Source organism: Salvelinus alpinus, chromosome 13 (assembly GCF_045679555.1).
Source record: "Salvelinus alpinus chromosome 13, SLU_Salpinus.1, whole genome shotgun sequence".
Lineage (NCBI taxonomy): Eukaryota > Metazoa > Chordata > Actinopteri > Salmoniformes > Salmonidae > Salvelinus > Salvelinus alpinus.
In genome coordinates this window covers 20181366-20206030 of record NC_092098.1, presented here as the reverse complement: position 1 = coordinate 20206030, position 24665 = coordinate 20181366, and the positions used below count along the sequence as shown (strand labels likewise).

The 24665-nt window shown below is 45.0% G+C and overlaps 1 pseudogene; it reads left to right on the top strand.

The window, feature by feature from the left end:
• Positions 1-22864, top strand: LOC139537365 (rho GTPase-activating protein 35-like; annotated as a pseudogene).
• The last annotated feature ends 1801 nt before the right edge of the window (positions 22865-24665 follow it).

The window sequence follows — 24665 nt, the reverse complement described above, 5'->3', positions numbered from 1 at the left end:
GTGTGTGCGCGCCGCTGGGCGAGTCTCCTCCGCGTCTGTCTCCGTAGCTGCTTTTTTTTTCAGAGAAAAGGAGAAGAGAATTAGCTCTGGGAGAAGGGCCGTCGCCATTATTGGGAAGCTGGAAAAAAAACACTTTCACACAAGCCATCTCTTGTTAAATTGATACGGACGTTACCAATTTGTTGCATTAGGGCTGTTTAGAAGAAACATTGTACAGGAAGTGCAGCAAACTCGACCGGTGTCCCGTGCATGATCGATCCAGTATAATGTTGCCACAACAATGGACATAATAATTCGTCAAAAGCAACGTGGTGAAGCAAGGAGAAGACGGCGAAACAAGCTTTTATACGACTTTCATTTTTAACAAGGAGAGAAAAAGAAAAAAATATGTTTTTACCTTTGTAGTTTTATTATCACAAAAAGACGAACAGATCAATGGATTAGAAAACCATCGAGATGTAGATTTACAATTAATATGTAAGCAAACAATAATAACCTACTTAGTTCTGTCTGGGAATCAGGAGAGCCACGTTATTTTTGTTTCTTATGTCCATGCATATCAGGCGACCAGGGCTGCTGCAAGCGCTGGCCTGACGGATGCAGGGAGAATGCGATGGTATGTATTCACTTTCTCCCCATTTTAATCTGAAACACGGATTGAAACCAGTGTTCGAGGTAGACATTCTCATGATCAATTTACCCACAATTGTAACAATTGTCTGTTACAAATGTATCTTTGAGTGAAACTGGTGATTTTAAAAAGTCAAAGTGGATTCGGAAATACGAGGTAAATGTGTTTTAGTTACGAGTCGGCAGTTTATTCTGTGGACAAGAGGCCTGGTGTGGCCAGTCCTTTCCATGAACATTCATTCCAAAACCTTTGCTAATCCATTACAATATGCATATGGAGTTGTAACCCGCTATATTGACGATTTTGAACAATATGACGCAAGTATGTGTGTTCTTCTGAATTTAGAAAGCGATGTATCTTTACAATCACAGGGTAGGATAGTGACTTGCTTGTTTTCACTTCCAAAGAATTTGCCTGTTCAATCTGGTTGTCTGTCAGGCCTAGCTCAGCTGAGCGCAATTGACTTCCTACTGTGCCTTTGCTGGGGAATGTAGACATGGTTTGAATGGTTTGAATTTTCTATATGTTTAGAATATGAGATGCCGAATTTTGTAAACAATAATAACGTTTTATTGAATGGCAGTAGCCTATGTTAACACATTTCATTTCAATATTGAAACAGTACACACACACACACACACACACACACACACACACACACACACACACACACACACACACAGTATGTATATGTTTCTATTTACATGAGTGATTGTATCACAATAATACAGTGTGGTTGTTTTCTGGTTGTACTTTGAGCATCCTCTTGCCTAAACATCAGTATGTTACCATGGTTACCCCATGGATATTCAATCTGAAAGAAGTCTGCCTAAAAAGACAATCTACAAGCCATAATGTTGAATAAAATTATATTTACTCTATCGGTTTTCTGTGCTGTTGGTCCTTTTGACAGTAGGAGGTGGAGATGGGGTATCCACAGGAAAGTGTCGTTTACCCTAATTTCTCTCGGAGGTTCTCTCGCTTGTATTTTCAATCTCCTGACGCATTGAACATTATGCACAATAATCCGAACAATAGTCAAACATAGTCGACCGAAGCGCGTTTCCTCTCAATCAGCTGGAAGTGTTTGTGGAATTTGCCATATGATTACGTGGGACAACGTTCGGTCTGTGGTTCGGTTAGGCTCAGCCATATTGTGCAAGTGTTTGTAGGGTGCAAAAAAACAATATACAGACCAGCGTACTGAAGGTTGGGTTGATAACGCTTCCCTGTGGATATTTTGTCTCAGATTACCTTTGACATGGGGGCAAAATTGTCAGGTAAAGTAAATTGAAATTAACTTTGTTCAACATTCTGACTTGCAATGGGACTGTTAGGGAATGCTGAGCCTACATGTTAGAGATTAGTGTGTATTTCACTCTCGATTTCTAAAAGAGACTAAGTCTCATACTTTGCTTTTCCTGTTTGTGCAAGTTATGGAGCATCTCCAGTATGGCCCCATCCTCTGTGTATAAAATATACTGCTTGGCAACTTGACAAACAATATTACCCCAACTTACCTGATTCTAAAGGCGTCAGCATGCTTCAGAACCTCTTAATTGAGCTGGCGGCTAGCCAATGTTGGCTAGGCGAACCGAACGAGTGCTCGCATACACCCTTAAAAGACATTCGCTTGAAAAAAGTGGATATTGTCTTGTTTGTCCATTTTGAGATGCCATAGCCAGTATACAATCGTGGCCAAAAGTTTTGAGAATGACACAAATATACATTTTCACAAAGTCTGCTGCCTCAGTTTGTATGATGGCAATTTGCATATACTCCAGAATGTTATGAGGAGTGATCAGATGATTTGTAGTTAATTGCAAAGTCCCTCTTTGCCATGCAAATGAACTGAATCCCCAAAAAACATTTCCACTGCATTTCAGCCCTGCCACAAAAGGACCAGCTGACATGTCAGTGATTATCTCGTTAACACAGGTGTGAGTGTTGACGAGGACAAGGCTGGAGATCACTCTGTCATGCTGATTGAGTTCGAATAACAGACTGGAAGCTTCAAAAGGAGTGTGGTGCTTGGAATCATTGTTCTTCCTCTGTCAACCATGGTTACCTGCAAGGAAACACGTGCCATCATCATTGCTTTGCACAAAAAGGGCTTCACAGGCAAGGATATTGCTGCCAGTAAGATTGCACCTAAATCAACCATTTATCGGATCATCAAGAACTTCAAGGAGAGCGGTTCAATTGTTGTGAAGAAGGCTTCAGGGCGCCCAAGAAAGTCCAGCAAGCGCCAGGACCGTCTCCTAAAGTTGATTCAGCTGCGGGATCGGGGCACCACCAGTACAGAGCTTGTTCAGGAATGGCAGCAGGCAGGTGTGAGTGCATCTGCACGCACAGTGAGGCGAAGACTATTGGAGGATGGCCTGGTGTCAAGAAGGGCAGCAAAGAAGCCATTTCTCTCCAGGAAAAACATCAGGGACAGACTGATAATCTGCAAAAGGTACAGGGATTGGACTGCTGAGGACTGGAGTAAAGTCATTTTCTCTGCTGAATCCCCTTTCCGATTGTCTGGGGCATCCGGAAAAAAGCGATTGTCTGGGGCATCCGGAGAAGACAAGGTGAGCGCTACCATCAGTCCTGTGTCATGCCAACAGTAAAGCATCCTGTTACCATTCATGTGTGGGGTTGCTTCTCAGCCAAGGGAGTGGGCTCACTCACAATTTTGCCTAAGAACACAGCCATGAATAAAGAATGGTACTAACACATCCTCCGAGAGCAACTTCTCCCAACCATCCAGGAACAGTTTGGTGACGAACAATGCCTTTTCCAGCATGATGGAGCACCTTGCCATAAAGCAAAAGTGATAACTAAATGGCTTGGGGAACAAAACATCGATATTTTGGGTCCATGGCCAGGAAACTCCCCAGACTTTAATCCCATTGAGAACTTGTGGTCAATCCTCAAGAAGGGGGTGGACAAACAAAAACCCACAAACTCCAAGCATTGATTATGCAAGAATGGGCTGCCATCAGTCAGGATGTGGCACAGAAGTTAATTGACAGCATGCCAGGGTGGATTGCTGAGGTCTTGAAAAAGAAGGGTCAACACTGCAAATATTGACTCTTTGCATCAACTTCATGTCATTGTCAATAAAAGCCTTTGACACGTATGAAATGCTTGTATTTATACTTCAGTATTCCATAGTAACATCTGACAAAAATATCTAAAGACACTGAAGCAGCAAACTTTGTGAAAATGTATATTTGTGTCATTCTCAAATCTTTTGGCCACGACTGTTCACTTCCTCAAAATAGTCAGAATTAATCTAAGATAACTCAAGAAATCTGTAATTAATTTACTCAGGTCTCTCCAGAGAAGATTTTCAAGTCCGGGCTCTGGCTGGGCCACTCAAGGATGTTCAGAGACTTGTTCCGAAGCCACTCCTGTCTTGGCTGTGTGTTTAGGGTTGTTGTTCTGTTGGAAGGTGAACCTTCACCCCTGTCTGAGGTCCTGAGCGCTGCTGCTGAAAAACATCCCCACAGCATGATGCTGCCACCACCATGCTTCACTGTAGGGATGTTGCCAGGTTTCCTCCAGATGTGAAGCTTGGCATTCACGCCAAAGAGTTCCATCTTTGTTTCATCAGACCAGAGAATCTTGTTTCTCATGGTCTGAGTCTTTAGGTGCCTTCTGGCAAACTCCAAGCAGCCTGTCATGTGCCTTTTACTGAGGAGTGGCTTCTGTCTGGCCACTCTACCATAAAGGTCTGATTGGTGGAGTGCTGCAGATACGGTTGTCCTTCTGGAAGGTTCTCCCATCTCCACAGAGGAACTCTGTAGCTCTGTCAGAGTGACCATCGGGTTCTTGGTCACCTCCATGACCAAGGCCCTTCTCCCCTGATTGCTCAGTTTGGCCGGGTGGCCAACTCTAGGAAGAGTCTTGGTGGTTCCAAACTTCTTCCATTTAAGAATGATGGAGGCCACCTTTTTAATGCTGCAGACATTTTTTGGTACCCTTCACCAGATCTGTGCACCCTCACAATCCTGTCTCTGAGCTCTAAGGACAATTCCTTCGACCTCGTGGCTTGGTTTTTGCTCTGACATGCAGTGTCAACTGTGGGACCTTATATAGACAGGCCTGTGCCTTTCTAAAAATGTCCAATTGAATTTTTTATTAATTAAATGTTTTATTTAACTAGGCAAGTCGGTTAAGAACAAATTCTTATTGACAATGATGGCCTAGGAACAGTGGGTTAACTGCCTTGTTCAGGGGCAGAACAACAGATTTTTACCTTGTCAGCTCGGGGATTCGATCTAGCAACCTTTCGGTTACTGGCCCAATGCTCTAACCACTAGGCTACTTACCACAGGTGGACTCCAATCAAGTTGTAGAAACATCTCAAGGATGATCAATGGAAACAGGATGCACCTGAGCTCAATTTCGAGTCTCATAGTAAAGGGTCTGAATACTTAAGGTATTTCTGTTTTTTTATACATTTGTAAAAAATAATAATAATAATAATAAAAACCTGTTTTCACTGTCATATGGTGTATTATGTGTATATAGATGAGGATTTTTATTTAATCAATTTTAGAATAAGGCTGTAACGTAACAAAGTGGAAAAAGTCAAGGGGTCTGAATACTTTCCTAATGCACTGTAAATGTTTGTCATTCATCCATGATCAAGGCCTTAATTGAGAGCATTTCTACTTAATAGTGACCATTAAAGGTCCCGGTTGGCAAGGAAACCAACACCACTGCCCAGCTCTTTGTCCGAAGTGGTCCTTGGCCACCCTCGAGATGGATGACTTATCTGCATAGTTATGAGGGACACCGAGACCATCCATCCCTTCAATGGTCTTGGCTAGCAATAGGTAGGGTGGGATTCCAATTAGTGTGAAGAGTGCTTCTCCTCTTCCTCCACTCCCCTCCCTGCTCACACTACGAAACCTGCCAAGTCATGAGTAGTGTGAAAAAGTGCCAAAATGAAGATAGCTCTGGGCAGAAGTACAATAGACCTTTATGGCTAGGGAACCAGACTACTTACTAGCAGGTTAATGATTCAATCCCAAGCTGGCTATAGGGTATTGTAACCCTGATTTGATTCACTTGACAAGACCAACATCAAATCACGTTTTATTGGTCACATGCGCCGAATACAACGGGTGTAGACTGTACTGTGAAATGCTTACTTACGAGCCAATTCCCAACAATAGAGTTAAAAAGTAAGAAAGATTTGCTCAATAAAAATGGTAACAAAATAACAACGAGGCTATATACAAGGAGTACCAGTACTGAGTCAATGTGCAAGGGTATGAGGTAGTTGAGGTAATTCAGTATGTACATGTAGGTAGGGGTAAAAGTGACCAGGCAATCAGGATATATAACAAACAGAGTAGCAGCAGCGTGTGTGGCGTCAATATGCTTGTGTGTGTGTTGGAGTGTCAGTATAGTGTGTGTTGATGGAGTATAGTGAGCGTGCATAGACCTAGTTCAAGAGTCAGTGCAAAAACATTAAGATATAAATAATACAAGAGGTCGGAGCCAGTGTAGTAGGATTCGATCTTATTCCTGTATTGATGCTTTGCCTGTTTGATGGTTCATTGTAGTGCGTAGCGGGATTTCTCATAAGCGTCCGAATTAGAGTCCCGCTCCTTGAAAGCGGCAGCTCGAGCCTTTAGCTCAGTGCGAATATTGCCTGTAATCCATGGCTTCTGGTTGGGATATGTACACACGGCCACTGTGGGGATGACGTCGTCGATGCACCTATTAATGAAGCCAGTGACCAATGTGGTAAACTCCTCAATGCCATCGGATAAATCCCGGAACATATTCCAGTCTGTGCTAGTGAAGCATCCGCTTCATCGGACCACTTCCGTATTGAGCGTGTCACTGATACTTCCTGTTTGAGTTTTTGCTCGTAAGCAGGAATCCGGAGGATAGAGTTATGATCAGATTTGCCAAATGGAGGGAGAGCTTTGTATGTCTCTGTGTGTGGAGGAAAGGTCATCTAGAGTATTTTTTTTCTTCTCTAGTTAAACAGGTGACATGCTGGCAGAAATGAGGTAAAATGGATTTCAGTTTTCCTGCGTTCAAATCATTGGCCATTGGATGTGCCGCCTCTGGAAGAGCATTTTCTTGTTTGCTTATGGCCTTATACAGCTTGTTGAGTGTGGTCTTAGTGCCAGCATCAGTTTGTGTTGGTAAATAGACAGCTATAGTATGGTAAATAGTATGGTCTGCAGCTTATCATGAGGTATTCTAACTCAGGCAGGCAGAACCTCGAGACTTCCTTAATATTATAGATTGCTCACATGCTGTTGTTAACAAAGAGATCTTACCGGGCTCTGCCCTTCTGTCCTGCCGACGCATAGAAAAACCAGCTAGATGTATATTGTCCTTGTTCAGCCATGACTCAGAGAAGTATAGTATATTACAGTCTTAATGTATTTCGCCTCCATCTCATTGAAGTAGAAGGCCTCGTCCAAATCGAGGTTAGTGATAGCTGTTCTAATGTCCAAAAGCTTTTTTCGGTCATAGGAAATGATGGCGGAAACATTATGTACAAAAAAAGTTAAGATCAGTGGGGGGAAAAAATTATACACAAAATAGTGCAATGGTGTACTGTAAGTATTGAAGGAACTATACTATAATGGTTCTATATTCTCTTGGCCAGACTAAACAAGTTATGTTGCCTTAAAATGTCCACTTTCCAATGCAGCGCCATTATCTCCATCACATGTATTGTAGTTGTTGTGATCCTTTTGTGGGCTTGTCAGTAGCCTATATGCGATACACTTGTCATTGAGGTAAATAATGTGGACCCATGGCTGAGCGGTCAGAATGGTGTGACTCCAGTCCCATGTAGAATCCTTTCAGGTGACACCTCTCATACAAGGCAAGGAAAGAAAATTAAATCTAGTTTTACTACATACCCCCTCAACATACAGTGCCTACAGGAAGCACGGCACCATCCCGACGGTGAAGCATGGTGGTTGTAGCATCATGCTGTAAGGCTGTTTTTCAGGATCGAGGGAAAGATGAACGGAGCAAAGTACAGAAAGATCCTTGATGAAAACCTGCTTCAGACCTCAGACTGGGGTGAAGGTTCACCTTCCAACAGGACAACGACCCTAGGCATACAGTCAAGGCAACGCAGGAGTGGCTTCGGAACAAGTCTCTGAATGTCCTTGAGTGGCCCAGCCAGAGCCCCGGACTTGAACCCGATCGAACAGCTCTGGAAAGACCTGAAAATATCTGTGCAGCAACGCTCCCCATTCAACCTGACAGAGTTTAAGAGAATCTGCAGAGAAGAATGGGAGAAACTCCCCAAATACAGGTGTGCAAATGTTGTAGCATCATAACCAAGAAGACTCGATGCTGTAATTGCTGCCAAAGGTGCTTCAGGAAATTATTGAGTAAAGGGTCAGAATACTTATGTAAATGTGATATTTCAGTTTTGTATTTGTAATACAGTACCAGTCAAAAGTTTGGACACACCTACTCATTCAAGGGTTTTTCTTTATTTTTACTATTTTCTACATTGTAGAATAATAGTGAATACAAACTATAAAATAACACACATGGAATCATGTAGTAACCAAAAAAGTGTTAAACAAATCCAAATATATTTGAGATTCTTCAAAGTAGCCACCCTTTGCATTGATAACAGCTTTGCACACTCTTGGCATTCTCTCAACCAGCTTCATGAGGTAGTCACCTGGAATGGATTTCAATTAACAGGTGTGCCTTAAGTTAATTTGTGGAATGTCTTTCATTCTTAATGCGTTTGAGCCAATCAGTTGTGTTTTGACAAGGTAGGGGTGGTATACAGAAGATAGCCCTATTTGGTAAAAGACCAAGTGCATATTATGGCAAGAACAGCTCAAATAAGCAAAGAGTAGCGACAGACCATCATTACTTTAAGACATGAAGGTCAATCAATCCGGGAAAAGTCAAGAACTTTGAAAGTTTCTTCAAGTGCAGTCGCAAAAACCATCAAGCGCTATGATGAAACTGGCTCTCATGAGGACCGCCACAGGAAAGGAAGACCCAGAGCTACCTCTACTGTAGAGGATATATTCATTAGAGTTACCAGCCTCAGAAATTGCAGCCCAAATAAATGCTTCACAGAGTTCAAGTAACAGACACATCTAAACATCAACTGTTCAGAGGAGACTGCGTGAATCAGGTCTTCACTACTAAAGGACACCAATAAGAAGAAGACTTGCTTGGGCCAAGAAACACGAGCAAAGGACATTAGACCGGTGGAAATCTGTCCTTTTGTCTGTAGTCCAAAATTTTTCTGTAGTCCAAAACCAAAAATGTGAGATTTTTGGTTCCAACTGCCATGTCTTTGTGAGAGCAAGAGTAGGTGAACGGATCTCCACATGTGTGGTTCCCACCGTGAACCATGGAGGAGGAGGTGTGATGTGTGGGGGTTCTTTTCTGGTGACACTCAGTGATTTATTTAGAATTCAAGGCACACTTAACCAGCATGGCTACCACAGCTTTCTGCAGCGATATGCCATCCTATCTGGTTTGCGCTTAGTCCCACTATCATTTGTTTTTCAACAGGACAATGTTTTACAATGGTTATTTTACCAAGAAGGAGAGTGATGGAGTGGTGCATCAGATGATCTGGCCTCCAATGTCCCCCGACCTCAACCCAATTGAGATGGTTTGGGATGAGTTGGACCACAGAGTGACGGAAAAGCAGCCAACAAGTGCTCAGCATATGTGGGAACTCCTTCAAGACTTTTGGAAAAGCCTTTCAAGTGAAGCTGGTTGAGAGATTGCCAAGAGTGTGCAAAGCTGTCATCAAGGCAAAGGGTGGCTACTTTGAAGAATATAAAATATATTTTGACTTGATTAACACTTTTGTTGGGGGGCTACTACATGATTCCATGTGTTTTTCATAGATTGTCTTCACTATTATTCTACAATGTAGAAAATAGTAAAAATAGAAACTCTTGAATGAGTACGCGTGTCCAAACTTTTGACTGGTACTGTAAATTGTCTTGAAAATATACGTTAAGATGGCTGTCTAGCAATGATCAACAACCAACTTGACAGAGCTCGAAAAATAATGTGCTAATATTGTACAATCCAGGTGTGCAAAGCTCTTAGAGGCTTATCCAGAAAGACTCACAGCTGTATTCACTGCCAAATATGATTCTATTTGTGAATACGTAAAGTAGTTATTTCTGTATTTAATTTTCAATAAATTTGCACAAATTTATAAAAACCTGTCATTATGGGGTATTGTATGTAGATGAGTTTGGGGGAAAGAAAATCTATTTAATACATTTTAAATTCAGTCTAACACAACAATGTGGAATAAGTCAAGGGGTATGAATACTTTCTGAAGGCACTGTATTTGTATTTTAGGTCTCACTTTATTTGCAGGGAATATTGAGTTTTTTTCTTTGTATATCTCATTTGCTGTTCTATTTGAGATGAGATTAGAAATGAATGTCCCTACTCACTGTTCTCTTATTAAGTTGAAGGGAAATTATTCTTAGTGTTGTCTTCTTTTAACCACTTTGTGAAGGTGTTTGACTGTTCTTTTTTTTGATGAGAGCAGAAATTAGGTTAACTTTGCTCAAACTAATATTTGTTCTTTTTTAACATAAATGTAAGATTTGGTTTAGCTAATTCTTATTTTTGTGCTCTTTTATTTTGTCTGGCAGGGTCATAGCTACATTAGGAATGACTGAGAGAAGCCTCTGTCTTTGCTACACCCCTGCACTGTTGTTGATAGAACATGTACCACACTAGAGGAAACGGCAACTAAACTCAAAGAAGCCCATTGTGCTGGTCCCATCCCCAATGCCACTTTATGGACACACGTCCAAGTGTACTCTCTGATCGAGTGCCTGATTATGGCAGGATGAGTGTCAGCTGATGATAATGATGGCGAAAAAGCACGATGTTAAGTCACCCACATACAACCTTATTGTGGTGGGTTTGTCAGGGACTGAGAAAGAGAAGGGCCAGTGTGGAGTGGGTAAGTCCTGCCTGTGTAACCGCTTTGTGCGCCCCAGTGCTGATGACTTCTATCTGGACCACACGTCAGTGCTGAGCACCAGTGACTTTGGGGGTAGAGTGGTTAACAATGACCATTTCCTGTTCTGGGGGGAGGTGGGGCGGGTGGTGGAGGAGGGGCCGGAGTGCAGGATGCATGTGGTGGAGCAGACAGAGTTCATTGATGACCAGACGTTCCAGCCACACCGCAGCACTGCCATGCAGCCCTATATCAAGAGGGCGGCCTCCACCAAGCTGGCCTCTGCAGAGAAGCTGATGTACTTCTGCACGGACCAGCTGGGGCTGGAGCAGGACTTTGAGCAGAAGCAGATGCCTGAGGGCAAGATACAGGCTGACGGGTTCGTGCTCTGTATGGACGTCAGTAGGGGGATGAACCGCAACTTTGACGACCAGTTGAAGTTTGTCACAAACCTTTACGGTCATCTGAGCAAAACAAAGAAGCCCATTGTGCTGGTCTTAACCAAGTGTGATGAGGGGGTTGAACGCTACATCAAAGATTCTCACACCTTTGCCATCACTAAAAAGAGTCTTCCAGTAGTCGAGACTTCTGCACGCTCTAACATCAATGTTGACCTAGCCTTCCTTACTTTGGTGCAACTCATTGATAAGAGCAGGGGCAAGCCCAAGATCATTCCTTACTTTGAGGCCCTCAAGCTCCAGAGTCAGCAGATAGCCTTGGCTAAAGACCGATACGAATGGCTAGTCAACCGCATAGTGAAGAACCACAACGAGACCTGGCTTAACACCAGCAGACGCATGCACACTGCTTCAGAGTTCAATGAATACGTCTTTCTGGAGGGTACAGCAAAATGCAAAAAGCTCTTCCAGCAGCTTGTGTACCGTCTGAAACAGGAGCACATTGAGAGACGTCGGAAAATCTATCTGAGCACTCTTCCTCTAGCACTTAGCTCCCTGGTGCCTGACCTGGATGAGATCGACCAGCTGAGCTGGTCTGGGGTTCAGAAGGTCCTGGAGTCCAAGCAGCACTTTGCCCACTGGTTTGTAGTTCTGGAGGACTCTCCATGGGAGGACACGTCTCACATAGACAACATGGAGGATGAGCGCATCCCCTCAGACCTGCTGGAGACGTTACCAGCCGAGGACATTTTCGACGCCCACCTGGAGCACCTGAGGAATGAGTGCAAGCGGGCTGAGATGAGGCAGGAGTTCAAGCACAAGTTGGCCTGTTCTCCATTTGTCACACCTGGCAAGCCCTGGGAAGAGGCCCGCAGCTTCATCATGAATGAAGACTTCTACCAATGGTTGGAGGAATCAGAGTACCTGGACCTCTACAACCGCCACCAGAAAGAGATAATCGGCCACGCTAAAGAGGACTTCCAGGAGCTTCTGCTGGAGTACTCCGAGCTTTTTTATGAGCTGGAGGTGGACGCAAAGCCCAGCAAGGAGAAGATGGGGGCCATCCAGGAGGTTTTAGGGGAGGAGCAACGGTTCAAAGCCCTGCAGAAGCTTCCAGCTGAGAGAGATGCTCTGGTGTTGAAGCATATTCACTTTGTCTACCACCCCACCAAGGAGACCTGTCCCAGCAGCCCACAGTGTGGAGACTTCAAGATAGAGCAACTCCTGGCCTCACGTTTCCCAACATGCTACCCATTCTTCAACGTGAAGTCTTATTTTGGGGATATTAAAGCGGACCGAATCAACCTTGTGATATTGGGCAAAGACGGACTGGCTAGGGAGTTTGCCAATGAGATCAGAGCTCTCTGTACCAATGACGACCGGTATGTGTTGGATGGGAAGATGTATGAGCTCACCCTACGACCTATCGAGGGCAATGTACGACTTTCTGTTAACTCCTTCCACACTCCCACCTTCACACCCCATGGGTGCCTGTGTTTGTACAACTCAAAAGAGTCCCTAACCTACGTCGTAGAAAGCATTGAAAGGTTGCGGGAGTCAACAATCGGTAGAAGGGACAGCCATATAGCTCAGCTTTTAACATCTCTGCTCTTGGTTACTAAAAGGGGTGTAGGGACCTATGCAGATATTGGGGGAGAAACTGCTTTAGGTCTGATAACACAGGGACAGCAGGTAGCAAGGAGACTGCAGTGTAGCTTCCTCGACCCAGCCTCCCCTGGTGTGGGCTATGGGCACAATGTGAATGAGAGTCAGATCAACCAAGTATTGAGAGGTCTTCTGGACTCTAGAAGGAGCTCATCTTTCAGTAGCAGCTCCCCACCTCTGCCCCCTCAACCTCCAGGTCCCAGAGACTCTCCTCACCAGCCCAGCCCAGAGGCAGACATCCGCATCGTCATGTGCTTGATGTGTGGAGACAACTATGACGTGGAACAGCTCCTCTCTCCCTTCCTACTGCCTCAGCACTGCAGGCCAACATCCAACAGTGGAACCTCGGTGATACTGGAGCAGACAGTGGGACCTCACAAACAGGTGATTGAGCTCTCCCTCCTTTCCTACCATGCCTCCTTCTCCCTGAGGAAGAGCAGATTAGTGCACGGCTACATCGCTGTGTACTCAGCCCGCCGCAAGGCCTCTCTGGAAACCCTGTGTGCCTTCCTATGTGAGGTCCAGGACATCATTCCTGTTCAGCTGCTGGCTGTGGGGGAGAGCCAGGTAGAGCTCACAGAAAGTGAGTCTGCCAGAGAGCAGCTGGTCCAGGGAGAGGAGCTGGCCCAAGAGATAGAGGGCAGGTTCAACAGTGTGGTGTGTGGGTCAGGAGGGGTGGTGGGTGGCCTGCACAGGATGGAGATGTTTCATCCCTTCCTGATGGAGGTGGTGGAGAAACGCAACATCGTGGAGGCCACTCACATGTATGATAACGTGGCTGAGGCCTGCATTAACGAGACTGCCTACTCCCCTCGCTGTAGCTCACCCAGCCCCGGCACCATGTTCCTAGACTCTGACATGGATGACGTGGAGCCCTCCCCACCATACTACGATGGCACACTCACCTCCCATGGGGGGAGCTTCAACCTGCCTGACCTGGACTCCAGCGATGTCTCTGTCATCTCTGACATCAGCTCCTTTGAGAACAAGCTCAATAGCAAAGCCACGCCCCAGGTGAGACCCAAGCCCTCTGTGACCTTTGACTTCCGGAAGGTGGGCAGAAACCCCTACAACACAGACACCATGGGCCACCGTCGCTCCCTGCCCTCCGCTGTGACATGGGTACCAGGTGGGGACGGAGGTTACGACCCCTCGGACTATGCAGAGCCCATGGATGCTGTGTCCAAGCCCCGGCCCAGCAACGAGGAGATCATCTACTCTGTGCCCCATGACAGCACGCAGGGCAAGATTATTACCATCCGCAATGCCAATCGGATGCACGCCAACGGGAACGGCTCAGACAGTGAGGCGGACAGCAGCTCCCTGGAGCGCCGCAGGAAGTTCTCGGCGGCGGGGGTAAAGCCACGGCTCTACCGCGACCGCTCTAAACGCCTGGGTAAGTTCAGCAGCTTCCGCACCAGCTTCATTGGCAGCGACGATGAGATGGGGGCTCTGCCAAAAACCAAGGAGGATGAGTTCGGAACCCTGAAAGGAGACATCATCAACGAGGAGGGAGAGGACCCCAAGAAGAGGAACATTCTGAAGAGCCTGCGGCGAACTGCCAAGGTATGTGTTGCTTCAGTTAGTAGTCTCCCCTTAACTCCTAATGCATAAACACTATTCTTTTCAGGCTTGAAAGACTATTCTCTTTCAATTGTAGGTAATTGGCCAGCTTTGATACGATAAACGTGGTTAAGTAACGACAAAATGTTAATATGATTTTCCATGTAATCTCTTTACTTGTGAAAACTTTTTTGATGGGTAATTGCTTGATTGTTTTACTAAACTTTTCCTCCATGCTAATATGCTATTCATAGAAAGTAAGTTATTCACGTGAAATTCCAAAGTGTGTTGGAATTTTAAGAAGAAAGCAGCCTGTATTTCAGAGTTACTGAGACACTTGAAACGACAGCTGTTGATTCTGATGCTGAATACATAAGGGCAAATCTTGCAGCTGAATAAACATAGTGTTGACATAATGTACAAAAATCTAATGTAGACGTCTGTGGTCATTAACAATGTCAACATTTCTGTGTTTCTCTGCAGAAAACCAGACCAAAGCCTCGGCCCGCTATTCCCAAGCCCCTGGAGAGCAGCTACTTCGGGGTGCCCCTGGTCAACGTGGTGTCCCCAGACAGACCTATCCCACTCTTCATTGACAAGTGTGTCCGCTTTATTGAGACCACAGGTGGGTCACTTATTTCTTTCTCCTCTTCTCCCCTGTGTTTGTTCATCTGTATTTTTGTCTCATTCATTATGTTATTTGAATATTATTCATTGATAATAAGTTCATTCTGAGGTAATTCTGTGTTGCTGAAGGATTAAACTGTGTAATGTCTTATTGTTGCACTGTGATTGTTTTTTCTTACAATACTCGCATTATGTGGTTGTGTAATTTCAATATGACTTTAAGTCGTTCTGGGTGAGGGCGTTATTTTTCTTCTATTTACATTTAATAAGCCAAGAAGAACTAACTACACTACAGCAAATGTAGCCAATGATCAACTGCTGTACTGCAGCAGTGTCCTGTACTGTACTGCAGCAGTGTCCTGTACTGTACTGCAGCAGTGTCCTCATTGACTTTACTGGAAATGGCTGATGACATAATGCAGATGGTGGTTTCCATCTCTGTCTCTCTGCAGGTCTCAACACAGAGGGGCTCTACAGGGTGAGCGGGAACAAGTGTGAGATGGAGAGTATGCAGAGGCAGTTTGACCAGGGTGAGTTGCTGTACCTAGTCATGTCTGTCTGGTCTAAAACAATGTATCAGACCCATAGAGGGATCGACTGTACTCGCCACACTGTCTGTCCCCAGTACCTGGACTAACCCTGGTTAGTTATGTGGCTAATCAATATATAGACACATGAGCTGCAGAGGAAATGATGACGTAAACTAAATATATTTAGAACAGTGACAAAGTGACTACCTCTGACACACTATCCCTATCCTTTTCTCTTCCCCCCCCTCTCCTTCTCCTCCCTCTATTTTTCTCCCCCTTCCCTTCTATCCCTCACCTCCCTCTTCTTCTCTCTCTCTCTCCTCTTTTTTTTCTTCTTCTACATCTCACTTTCCTTTACGTCTCTTCTTCCCTCTTTATCTCCCTCTCTACCTCTCTCCCCCTCTAGACCATGGGCTGGACCTGGTGGAGAAGGACTTTGCCATCAACACAGTGGCTGGGGCTCTGAAGGCCTTTTTCTCTGAGCTGCCAGAGCCTCTGGTGCCCTGCATCCTGCAAGTGGAGCTGCTCGAGGCCTTCAGTAAGACACGGGACTGGTTGGGGTTAAGGAGTGGTTTTGTGGTTCTGGAGGGTTCAGTAAGACATGGAGCTGGCTGGGGTTAATGAGGGGTTTTTCTGGTTCAGTAAAACATGGAGCTGGCTGGGGTTAGGTATGGGGGTACTGGGGTTCTGGATGGGGGTACTGGGGTTCTGGAGGGTTCAGAAAAACATGGAGCAGGGTGAGATATTCTTGTGATTGTGAAAGTATCAGGTTATTACAGGCTAAGGGTTTGGGGAGGACCTCTCATAGAGGGGTGGGATGAGGATATACAGTTGAAGTCGGAAGTTTACATACACCTTAGCCAAATACATTTAAACTCAGTTTTTCACAATTCCTGACATTTAATCCTAGTAAAAATTCCCTGTCTTAGGTCAGTTAGGATCACCACTTTATTTTAAGAATGTGAAATGTCAGAATAATAGTAGAAAGAATGATTTTATTTCAGCTTTTATTTCTTTCATCACATTCCCAATCGGTCAGAAGTTTACATACACTCAATTAGTATTTGGTAGCATTGCCTTTAAATTGTTTAACTTGGGTCAAACGTTTCGGGTAGCCTTCCACAGGCTTCCCACAATAAGTTGGGTGAATTTTGTCCCATTCCTCCTGGCAGAGCTGGTGTAACTGAGTCAGGTTTGTAGGCCCCCTTGCTCACACACGCTTTTTCAGTTCTGCCCACAAATCTTCTATAGGAGTGAGGTCAGGGCTTTGTGATGGCCACTCCAATACCTTGACTTTGTTGCCCTTAAGCCATTTTGCCACAACTTTGGAAGTATGCTTGGTGTCATTGTCCATTTGGAAGACCCATTTGCGACCAAGCTTTAACTTCCTGACTGATGTCTTGAGATGTTGCTTCAATATATCCAGATAATTTTCATTTGTCATGATGCCATCTATTTTGTGAAGTTCACCAGTCCCTCCTGCACAACATGATGCTGCCACCCCCGTGCTTCACGGTTGGGATGGTGTTCTTCGGCTTGCAAGCATCTCCCTTTTTCCTCCAAACATAACGATGGTCATTATGGCCAAACAGTTCTATTTTTTGTTACATCAGACCAGAGGACATTTCTCCAAAAAGTACGAACTTTGTCCCCATGTGCAGTTGCAAACCGAAGTCTGGCTTTTTTATGGCGGGTTTGGAGCAGTGGCTTCCTTGCTGAGCGGCCTTTCAGGTTATGTCGCTATAGGACTCGTTTTACTGTGGATATAGATACATTTGTACCTGTTTTCTCCAGCATCTTCACAATGTCCTTTGCTGTTGTTCTGGAATTGATTTGCACTTTTCGCACCACAGTATGTTCATCTCTAGGAGACAGAACGCGTCTCTTTGCTGAGCAGTATGACGGCTGCGTAGTCCCATGGTGTTTATACTTGCATACTATTTTTTTGTACAGATGAACGTGGTACCTTCAGGCATTTGGAAATTGCTCCCAAGGATGAACCAGACTTGTGGAGGTCTGCAAATTTTTTTCTGAGGTCTTGGCTGATTTCTTTTGATTTTCCCATGATGTCAAGCAAAGAGGCACTGAGTTTGAAGGTAGGCCTTGAAATACGTACACAGGTACACCTCCAACTGACTCAAATTATGTCAATTAGCCTATCAGAAGCTTCTAAAGCCATTACATCATTTTATGGAATTTTCCAAGATGTTTAAGTCAACTTAGTGTATGTAAACTTCTGACCCACTGAAATTGTAATACAGTGAAATAATCTGCCTGTAAACAATTGTTGGAAAGATTACTTGTGTCATGCACAAAGTAGATGTCCTAACCAACGTGCCAAAACTATAGTTTGTTAACAAGAAATTTGTGGAGGTTGAAAAACGAGTTTTAATGACTCCAACCTAAGTGTATGTAAACTTCCGACTTCAACTGTCTGTTTTTTGTTCTCGAGAAAGCTGTACACAATATACTAATATGTATGTAGGTATGTACACTACATGACCAAAAGTATGTGGACACCTGCTTGTTGAACATCTCATTAAAAATCATGGGCATTAATATGGAGTTGGTCCCTCTTTGCTGCTGTAACAGCCTCCACTCTTCTGGGAAGGCTTCCCACTAGATGTTGGAACATTGCTGCGGGGACATGCTTCCATTCAGCCACGAGCATTACTGAGGTCGGACACTGATGTTGGGCGATCAGGCCTGGCTCACAGTCTGCGTTCCAATTCATCCCAAAGGTGTTCGATGGGGTTGATATCAGGGCTCTGTGCAGACCAGTCAAGTTGTTCCACACCGATCTCGACAAACCAGAATGTCATTGTATTTCCCTTCAGTAGAACTATGGGGCTTATCCTGAACCATGATAAACAGCCCCAGACCATTATTCTTCCTCCACCAAAGTGTACAGTTGGCACTATATTTTGGGGCAGGAAGCGTTCCCCTGGCATCCGCCAAACCCAGATTAGTCGGTCGGACTGTCAGATGGCGAAGCATGATTCATCACTCCAGAGAACGCATTTCTACTGCTCCGGAGTCTAATGGCGTCGAGCTTTATACCACTCCAGCCGACACTTGGCATTGCGTGATCTTAGGCTTGTGTGCTGCTGCTCGGCCATGGAAACCCATTTCATGATGCTCCCAACGAACCGTTCTTGTGCAGACGTTGCTTCCAGGGGCAGTTTGGAACTCGGTAGTGAGTGTTGCAACCGAGGACAGATGATCTTTACATGCTAGGTGATTCAGCACTCTGCGGTCCCGTTCTGTGAGCTTGTGTGGCCTACCATTTCGCGGCTAAACAGTTGCTGCTCCTACACATATCCACTTCACAATAACAACACTTACAGTTGACCGGGGCAGCTCTAGCAGGGCAGAAATTTGACGAACTGACTTGTTGTAAATGACATGACGGTGCTAAGTCACTGAGCTCTTCAGTAAGGCTATTCTACTGCCAAAAGTTTGTCTATGGAGACTGCATGGCTGTGTGGCTGAAATAGCTGAATCCAATCATTTGAAGGGATGGCCACATACTCTCGTGTATATATAGTGTATGTATGTAGTGCTGCATATGGAGTAACAGATGGAGTAACAGTGTTGATAACATATGAGTCATAGTGTTGACCCCTTCCCTCCTGTGTGTGCGTGTGTGTGTGTGTGTGTGTGTGTGTGTGTGTGTGTGTGCGCGCGCGCAGAGATCAACGACAGGGAACAGAGGCTGTACACCATGAAGGATGTACTGAGGAGGTTCCCCAGGGAGAACTATGACGTCTTCAGATTTGTCATGAGCCACTTACACAAGTGAGTGCAGATCAGACTGGCTAACTGTTCCATTCTATGACCTTGGCCCTGACTGCATTGTGACTGAAACCATTTGCATGTTTTGTAACATGTATCATCAAGTAGCTCTTACACCTGTGTAATAATGTTATTACACTAGTAGCTGTTGTCATGCTGTTGTTGATGGAGGTGTATTGTGTTGTATCTCCCAGGGTGAGCCAGCTGAGCAGACAGAACCTGATGACCAGTGAGAATCTGTCCATCTGTTTCTGGCCCACTCTGATGCGGCCAGACTTCACCACCATGGACGCCCTGACGGCCACGCGGACCTACCAGACAATCATCGAGACCTTCATCCACCAGTGTGCTTTCTTCTTCTACAACCAGCCCCTCCTGGACTCCCCCACTGGCCTGGCTGGCTTCCCTGCCTCCCCCACCACCACCCTCACCGGGGGCTCTGCCAATTCCTGCTACCACTCCTCCCCTCCCTCCACCGCCACGCACTTCAGCCCTCTGCAGCAGTCGCCCCCCACCACCCCCCAGTCTCCCCTGCAGTCCCTCCTGACCCCCCTCCACCAACACCCCCACCATACCCCCACCGAGCAAGAGACACTGTGAGAGACACTGAGAAGGGAACAGATGGTGCACCCCTGATCTGATGCTGCTGCACCCCTGATCTGATGCTGCTGCACACCTGATCTGATGCTGCTGCACACCTGATCTGATGCTGCTGCACACCTGATCTGATGCTGCTGCACACCTGATCTGATGATGCTGCACACCTGATCGGATGCTGCTGCACACCTGATCTGATGATGCTGGACCTTAGTCACTTACACACACACAAAAACATACATACTGACAGTACATTGTTCGGTCGTTGATAATAACATGTAAACAGAGAGAGGAGACGAGGAGTGTTTGACAAATAAACTTGCCACTTGTGAACAGCGTCCTGCTGCCCCGCCCCTGTCACCTGTGTGCCAATGCAGATCACCATGCTGACCCGTCCACTCCACCCCCTATAGCCCCTGATAACCTGACTCTACGACTCACTCACAGGAGTGCTGGGGGCAGAACAGAGTGGGTGTCATTGTTACAGTAAGCATCTCTCTGCCAACCAACCGTTCTTACCCTAACAATACACTACGATTTTAAAAAAGTCCAAGCCTCCATGTCAAGCTGGAAGATATGATTTGTGCCCATCACCATGTTTTTATTTGTGTATAATATTTTTTAAATGTTCTGTTTGTTAATGAAAGTAGCCACTGGATGTATGGACTGTGCCTCTCTCAGGGCTGTAGTTGGTAACGTACACACAGCAGTGAGGGGAGCCTCCCTGTCTGCCTGTAGGGCCCCTGCTAGGGGGTTGGGGTGGGAACATCCAGGGATGCACTTTAATGGTCAGAATGTTGTAGGGGTTTTGTTTTTAAAAGGGGGTTGTTAGGTCAGAATGTTTTAGTGTGTTGAGTTCACAGCTCAAGGAACCATACCCATTGCCTCTCTGAAGGGTCCTTCGCAGATCAAAACGTTGTTTACATCCAAACCCTTGTTTTTGTATCCTCATACTTATCTGAAGCACTTTTAAATTATAGTGTTAAGTTCCATGAAATGCAACCTTGATCAATTGACTAGTTTGTTTTAATGGCCGGGTGGGTGTGGCAGTAGTAAAGCGACTCGTTAACACGATCCTGTTATTATATAAGTGTTAAGTGATTCAGGGCTCACTTTATAACCCCATGGAAAACCCAACCATAATATCGGTTTCATATTCCTCTTAGCCATGTTATAAATAGTTCTGAGCATGCAGGTTTGAATAGCCTGGAGTTTCCCCTCTTCTAGGACTGCTGTTGCTTTACTGATGTTTTGACTAAGGAAGTCACCTGGTTTGAGTGGTAGTGTTTAGGAAAGTGAGTTTGAGCCAGGGTCAGTTAATCAGACCCTTTAGGATCCAGGAGAGGAATGCTCTTGGTTGAGATGTCAGATCCACTCCATAAGTTAGGGGTTGATGATTAAATTGGCCACATTGAAGATTGATTATGGGAATGATTGACAGTAACATCAGACAGTAGCATGACAAGGGTGAGGTTAGTCATACTGGGGGTGGAAGGTAGCAGCGTTGTACTAGTAACCGAAAGGTTGCAAGATCGAATCCCAGAGCTGACAAGGTAAAAATCTGTCGTTCTGCCCATGAACAAGGCAGTTAACCCACTGTTCCTAGGCTGTCATTGAAAATAAGAATTTGTTCTTAACTGACTTGCCTAGTTAAATAAAGGTAAAACAAAAAAAATACCAGGCCAGGCCTCTACATGTACTGTGTCTGTTCCACTGTGCTATCTGGTGGCCATGGAAACCACTACCCTATTGCAAAATGATAGGTTGCTGGATATGTTGCTGTGGGTATCTAGCCAATTGAGCTCTTTGTACTCATCTAATATTAACGACCTTAAAATGAGGCACGGTGTGCATACAGAATACACTGCCACTGCAATTAACTACAGTATAGTAATAACAGTATAGTATATCCTATAGAGATGGAGCACGTGTGTTTGGACTCATGCTCAGGAATGGCAAGAGTAACTACTATAGCTCCAGTATACTATGGGGTGTATGTTGGTGTTCAACTGTCCTCTCTCTTGTAGAAAACAAACATGCAGTCAATGTAAAGTAGTTGAATGAATACTCCTACTATATTCTGGATTCTTCTATCAGATAAATGTTGCCCCATAAGAGTGCCACAGGCATCTTCTGGGGATGACGGAGGATTGGCCAGGAGGCATGGCTGTACTCGGTCAGCCATCTTGTGGGGATGACGGAGGATTGGCCAGGAGGCATGGCTGTACTCGATGTCAGCCATCTTGTGGGGATGACGGAGGATTGGCCAGGAGGCATGGCTGTACTCGATGTCAGCCATCTTGTGGGGATGACGGAGGATTGGCCAGGAGGCATGGCTGTACTCGATGTCAGCCATCTTGGATGTTGCTCATGCTGCCAGTTCAGAACAGATCAGTCAAAGCTATTGGTTGTATTGAGGGTCAAATAATTAATACTTGGGATCACTCACTGGTACTTATCTTTGGGGTTTTCCTGCTGTGGGAGCCAGTTATCTCTGATGGACTAATGCTGCAGTTACTCCTCACCCAGTCCAGGGCAGTGCAGTACAGTATTACCACACGCACAAAAGATCAGATGGGAGATTGGTAGGAGAACAAACTGTCCCAGTAGAATGTGACTTTGGCTCAGAGAACCTACGTGGCTGCATCACTTCATTTTTGACACAACTCTGACAGATCTGCTGGGAAATGAGAGAGAAAAAGAAGAGAGCATACTATAGTAAAATGGTTGTTTATTTGTATGTTAGGGGGTCTAACACTTTGCCCTTTAGTCAATGGTAGAAAAAAAAAATTGTGTGTATTTCAATGATTGAAAGTCAATTTTTACAATTTTGTGAATGGTTTAAGGCCACTTCAGTTTAGTGCATGATTTAAGAACACACCAAGGGAGAAGGTTCAACCATTTTCATTATTTTAAAACATGAAATTAGTGTGAGAACAATGAAAGTGAAATACAGTAGCTTAAAACAAGTGAAAGATGAAGTACTGTGCATCTACAGCAAACCATGGGATTTGTCTGACTGAGAATGGTGTAATGAAGATGAAGGCCTTATGTGATCTGTATCATAGTTAATAAATTAAATATTGTAACATTGTCCAGACCTCCTGTGATTCTCTGTGTGTAGGTGTGAGTGAACACACCACTTCCCTAATCATGGGGCACTTTGTAGCACTCCAATTTGTAAGTCGCTCTGGATAAGAGCGTCTGCTAAATGACTTAAATGTTAAATGTAATGGGGCAAAATGTACAGGAAGATCTCACTGCGTGCTTCTTCTATTATCATTGTATTGCCTATTTAGCTGTCATTCTGTGACAGGAGATTTATTTGTGATATTAAAACAAAGTATATGTGTACACATTGCACACATTAACGTTATTTCACTATAAGGTATTGCATCTCAATCTCAAACCCATATTTCTAACCTTAGGTATGGTTATTTCAGAGAGAGCAAGAACCCCATTGAGGTAAAGAGGTGAAACTCTGCTAGAGTGCCTAATGTGGGTTAAATAATTGGGTTAAATAACCTGTGGGTTAAATAATTGGGGACCATTGAAACACATCAATAATTCACTGTTGACATCTACAGCTTGTCAAGCGTGACTGCTCTGGGTAACTACTACTCTGTCTCATCAGGTTTCACTTTTTACTAACTGAATCATCTGATGCCACCTGGTGGTTGTATAACTATAGTGCCGCACCACCATCATACTTAAAAAATATATATATATTTAACCTAGCTATGATGTCACTGAATCATACTGAGGTGGAGTGCTTACGGACATATTCAATCTCTCCCTATCCCAGTCTGTTGTCCTCACAGTTTCAAGACATCCACCACTGACCCTGTACCCAAGAAAGCAAAGGTAACTGAACTAAATTACTATCGCTATATAGCACTCACTTCTGTCATCATGAAGTGCTTTGAGAGACTAGTCAAGGATCATATCACCTCTACCTTACCTGGCATCCTAGACCCACTTCAATTTGCTTACCGCCCCAAAAGATCCACAGACGATGCAATCGCCATCACACTGCCCTATCCTATCTGGACAAGAGGAATACCTATGTAAGAATGCTGCTCATTGACTATGCTGCTCATCTGAACCCCACCCTGTGCACCTGGGTCCTGGACTTCCTGACGGGCTGCCCCAGGTGTTGAAGGTAGGAAACAACACCTCCACAAGGATGTGTGCTCAGGCCCCTCCTGTACTCCCTGTTCACCCATGACTGCGTGGCCACGCACGCCTCCAACTCAATCATCAAGTTTGCAGACGACATAACAGTAGTAGGCCTGATTACCAACAATGACGAGACAGCCTACAGAGAGGTGAGGGCCCTGGGAGTGTGGCGCCAGGAAAATAACCTCTCACCCAACGTCAACAAAACAAAGGAGCTGATCGTGGACTTCAGGAAACAGCAGAGGGAGCACCCCCCTATCCACATCGACCGGACCGCAGTGGAGAAGGTGGAAAGCTTCAAGTTCCTCTGCGTACACATCACTGACAAACTGAAATGGTCCACCCACACAGACAGTGTGATGAAGAAGGTGCAACAGCGCCTCTTCAACCTCAAGAGGCTGAAGAAATTTGGCTTGGCACCTAAAACCCTCACAAACTTTTACAGATGCACAATTGAGAGAATCCTGTCGGGCTGTATCACCGCCCGGTATGGCAACTGCACTGCCCGAAACCGCAGGGCTCTCCAGAGGGTGGTGCGGTCTGCCCAACGCATCACCGGGGACAAGCTACCTGCCCTCCAGGACACCTATAGCACCCGATGTCACAGGAAGGCCAAAAAGATCATCAAGGGCAACAACCAACTGAGCCACTGCCTGTTCACCCCGCTATCATCCAGAAGGCGAGGTCAGTACAGGTGCATCAAAGCTGGGACCGAG